This window comes from Papaver somniferum, chromosome 10 (genome assembly GCF_003573695.1).
Source record: "Papaver somniferum cultivar HN1 chromosome 10, ASM357369v1, whole genome shotgun sequence".
NCBI classification, from domain to species: Eukaryota; Viridiplantae; Streptophyta; class Magnoliopsida; order Ranunculales; family Papaveraceae; genus Papaver; species Papaver somniferum.
In genome coordinates, this window is record NC_039367.1 from 39,352,593 (window position 1) to 39,358,104 (window position 5,512).

The following is a 5,512-nucleotide window of genomic DNA, read 5'->3' on the forward strand; positions in this document are numbered from 1 at the left end:
ATAAACTCAACAAAAACAGATGACAAGCTTAAAGGGAAATTGATCCCGGTGTATCCTCAACAGGGACACAAGAGGTACAAAATCCATATGAGACATGAAGTCTATGAGCTTGTGATCGACAACCTTCTCAGCATCAATAGAGAGATGATTCTCTTTTCGAAGATCCTTGATTTGAGATTTTATGAGACCAAGGTCAGACACAAACTTTTCCAACTCAGTTTTCACCATATCAAGACCTTTAAGAGTATCAACAAGCTGTTGTTTTGCTTCCCCAAAGTACTTAAGAAAGTCATGAACAACTTCAGCATAGATCATATCATTCTTTTCAGCATCTTCATGAGTATAAGCAAAGAAGCATGAGGCATTGGGATGCATGATCTTCATCTACAAGTGTTCTCTTCCTCTTAGATTCAATCTCAACACCTTTGTCAAGAAATCCTTTTGCAAAACCACCATAGCAAGAAGAGGAGGAAGGCATTCTTGAAAATCCAAAAACCACCAGGAGTACACGTACGTGACTTGTAACCCTAAGAGGTTGGATATTTTATCTTTGGGGACAACAATTTAGGGTTTAAAAAAAACTGTTGACTCGGGCTAGAACGGAATCCGTTCGAGTACAACAAATACCCAAGAAATAAAGTCCTTCAAACATTTTGAAAACAGGACCTAAAAACAAAATTTAAGACAATATGCAACAACTTCTTTTGACTTAACCAATACTCGATCTTAGCGAATCTGTCAACACAAGTTTATCTATGGACGATAAGAAAATAACTTAACTTAACAGATGCAAGCAACAAGTATATCTGTTTTTAACACTACTTACTCAACAGGATTTTAAATGAGTAAGTTCTCGAACCTTGTGATTAATTAGCACAAGTACGAGCCACAAGCTCATTACGAGGTTTATGTCTTTGGTTAAGTTTGTTTTTCCTCTTAGACTTAGAGAGGGATCCTGTTTGACATGAGAAATTATCATAAAAATTACTGTCATCAAAATAAGAGACATAGTTAGAGTTCTTACCAGAAGTGTCTTGACATGAGGAAGAGGATAATCTGTTGACAAGTTCTTTATATCTTCCAACTATCTTTTTAAAATCTTTTCTCATCTCATTGATTTTCCTTTTTTCTGGGATGACTCTCTCAACAGGATCAACGTTGTTTTCAGAAGCACAACGGTTAACTTCCTTAGGATGATGTTTATTAAGACGTCTATTCTGCCTTTGAACATTGAAGGAACTCACTATACCGACATTCCTGGTAGCATTCACAGGATAGATACGAAAACCAATTGGTTCAATCATACGTATGTCAGTCACACATTTGAGAATCAAATCTAGGGTGTGTTGAAGTTGAACTAAGGAGTCTTTAAGCAACTTAGGGTTTCTCTTTTGTCTAACAGAACTCTTGGTCTCACAGACGAGACATACCTTTTGATCATAAGAATGATTGGAGGAAATCGTCTTAATATCATCATCAGAAGATTTGTGCTTTTTACAGAATGTCCCAAGTTTGGTGGAAATATTAGGAACACCTGTTTTTACTTCTGAATGTAAAGCATCAGAAGTTCTTGGTATATTAGATTGTTTTGAACAACCTTGAACGGAGAGTTTATTCAAACGGCATTCAATATCCAAGGCATCCTTTTCGAGGCTGGCCTCAAGAGTTAAGCACGAAGAATGATCTTCAATATTACCATGGACTTTGCAATCTCTTACAGCACCAAGAAGAACATTGACATGGTGTTTTAGCTGATCCAATCTGACAGCTTCTAACAAGATTTAGAATCAAATTACTCTCTTCATCTGTATACCACTCATTAGAAGAGAAGGTCTCTTTCGAAGGGAGATCAACAACACACCTGCCATTGTTTGTCTGTCTCGTCGAACCACAAGGTTTTTCTATATTCGAGATAGAATAGCTTTTCTCTTTAATAGAATTAGATGAGAGAGAATCTTTATTGCTGGTGACGCGTTTATCAGAGATAGTACTCTTTCCCATAGAGTCAGATCGCTACAAACACGAACTTGTTAGATCTTAAACGTGTTTGCCTGCTCTGATACCGATTGAAAAAGCGGGGGTCTAACAACACCACCCAATATTTCGATTAGCAATCTGTATGGACTAACTCCGAAATACTTTGCTAGAGAATCAACTAGACAGTTAGACTCAATCTAGATAAAAGTATCTCAAGGAGTTAATATCTCTCTCTTGATTTGATTTTTACTCAAGCTAAAAACAATAGCGAGTCTTTATCAAATACAAGGAATACTTGGACGGTACCAAAGACCAATGTCCAAGGATCAATCAATATCAATCAGCAACCAAAGGTTGGATTTCCAATTGATGATCACGAACACACAACCTGTATTATTTCAATTATATAAAATATAATGCGGTAAAGAAATAACACAGACGCCAGAAATTTTGTTAACGAGGAAACCGCAAATGCAGAAAAACCCCGGGACCTAGTCCAGATTGAATATACACTGTATTAAGCCGCTACAGACACTAGCCTACTGCAAACTAACTTCGAACTAGACTATAGTTGAACCCCTATCAATCTCCCACTGATACAAGGTACAGTTGTACTCCTACGCCTCTGATCCCAGCAGGATACTGCGCACTTGATTCCCTTAGCCGATCTCACCCACAACCAAGAGTTGTTGTAACCAAAAATCACATACTTGATAATAAACAGATTTGTCTCACACAGAAAAGTCTATAAAAGGATAAATCTGTCTCCCACAGATAAACCCTAGGTTTTGTTCCGTCTTTAGATATAAAATCAAGGTAACATGAACCAATTGATAATCTGGTCTTATATTCCCGAAGAACAGCCTAGATTAATCAATCACCTCTCTACAATCCTTCCTGACTACACAAGCGGATTGTCGAGGAATCACAAACAGTGAGACGAAGATGTTTGTGACTTCTTTATCTTGCCTATCAGAGAACTCTCAAGATCTCAGTCCAATCAATCGATTGTACTCATACGACAGAATATGCAAGATCAGATCACACAACTACGATAAAGTAGTATCGGTCTGGCTTCACAATCCCAATGAAGTCTTTAAGTCGTTAACCTGATTTTAGAGAAGAAAATCAAAGGTTAATGGAGATCGACTCTAGCGAGCGCACTAGTAGCACACAGACGTGTGGGGATTAGTTTTGCACAATGCTAGATGTCTCCTTTATATAGCCTTCAAATCAGGGTTTTGCCTTAGTTATAAAGCAATCCATATTCACCGTTAGATGAAAACCTGATTTAGATTCAAGCTAATATTTCTCAACTGTTAGATCGAAAACTTAGCTTGTCACACACACTTGGGTAGGCGTTTACTGGGTTCGTGAAAACCATGCCCAAACGTGTACGTGTATGTTGGTTCAACATAGTAACCCAAAAGGTTAACCATATGAGCATTTCATATTAACCTTGTTCTTCTTCACCATAGCTAGTTCAATTGACTCAAATGAACTAGTTAAATAGTTGTTCAATTGCTATGAGATCTTATGTAACTACACAAGACACAATTGAAGCAAAGATGACTCGATTCGATTGAATCGGCTCATGAACATTATAGCCACGGTTTGCATAAAGCATTCCTTAAAAATTTAATGTTTCATGTTCAGAGCACATCTTTAGATCATAACCTCTTAAGTTCATAAACAAGTTCGTGGACTTAAGTTAATCGGTTGAGTTTTCCAAACTCAGCAGAAATTCCCGGAAAGAGAACTTCCGCCAGTTCACGGACTGAGTTCGCGGACTAAGCACACAAACGAGTATTTGGAATATCCCAGCATAAATTCTCGGTCGAGAACTTCCGACAGTTCGGGGACTGAGTCTGCGAACTTGGTTCGCGGACTTGGCAAGCCAATTCCACAATCCTCCCGATTTCTCTTGATCAACAAAGTTCGAAAACTTCGGTTCAAGGAATACATGGTTATGTACTCTAAACTCTCATTTCAATCATTTGTACATTCTCAGAGGACGCTATGTAGCCGTTATTCACAGACCGATTCACGTCAGAGCAATTCTCAAAGTGATTGAAACTTTTCATGACTTTCGTCACTAGGTGAAGATAAACTTGATCAAATAGAAACGCTTTACCAACACACGATTTCGAGATAAAAGATAAACAATGAATGCTCAGCTCGAAATGTCAAATGTGTATGATCTAGTCTATATAGCATACGACTTTTGTCTCATAAGAAGTAGGAGATAGAAGAGATAGACTTTTGAGTGATAGATAAGTTCAAGTCTCCACATACCTTTTTGTTGATGAAGTTCCACGGTTCCTTGTATAGATCTTCGTCGTTGTATGATGAATCGCCATGAAGTCCTTGAGCTCAACTAAACTTTTCTATCCTAGTCCGAGACTTAGCTATGTAGGCTAGAAATCAAGACTTATAGTTTTGATCACTAACATTAACAAACATGTTTGAGATAGAAACGCATGCGAGGTTGACCGAGCTATGATCTAACAACACACAAATGAAATGTACTATTTTGGGTTTATGTAACTGTACCCAAACGTGAACATTTGTTGGTTCAACAATAGTTAACCAATGGTTAGCCATATGAGAACTTTCATATCAGCCATGTTATTCTTCACCATAACTAGTTCAAATGACTCATATCAACTGGTTAGATAGTTGTTCAATTGCAAGGAAATGTTATGTAACTACACAAGACACAATTTAAGCAAAAACGATTTGATTCACTCGAATCGGTTCATGAACTATATAGCCACGGTTTGCATTTAGCATTCCTTAGTTAATATGAATAAGTTCACAAACAATCATTTTTAGATATAACCAACTCAAGTTTGCGGACTGGGTTCGCGGACTTAAGTTCCCGAAAGGAGTTCATAAACTCCAGCAGATTTTCTCGGGTCGAGAACTTCCGCCAGTTTGCGGACTGGGTTCGCGGACTTAGCTCATGCCACTATTCCGGTTCTCTTGATCAACAAAGTTCGCAAACTTCGGTTCAAGGAATAAGGACTTATACATATATGTGTTTCCACAACAATGCTTATATCCACCAATGGTTCTATAATCTAAATTCTCATTTCAATCATTGAAACATTCTCAGAGGACGTTATATAGTTGTTATTCACAAACCATTTTTTGACAGAGAAATTTTCAAAGTGATTGAAACATAACATGACTTTCGTCACTAGGTAAAGATGAACTTGGCAAAAGCAAAAGCTTACTAACACATATTTCGAGAAATAGATGGGCGAGATAAACTCGGATCGAAATAAAAAATGTGTATAATCAAAGTCTATATACCAAAACGACTTTTGTCTCAAGAATATGAGATAGAGTAGATAGACTTTTGAGTGATTGATAAGTTCAAGTCTCCATATACCTTTTAGTCGATAAAGATCCACCAGTTCCTTGAGTATTCCTTCGTATTGTATGATGATTGCCATGGAGTTCTTGAGCTCAACTACACTTTCTATCCTAGTCCGAGACCTTAGCTATAGTAGGCTAGAAATCAAGACTT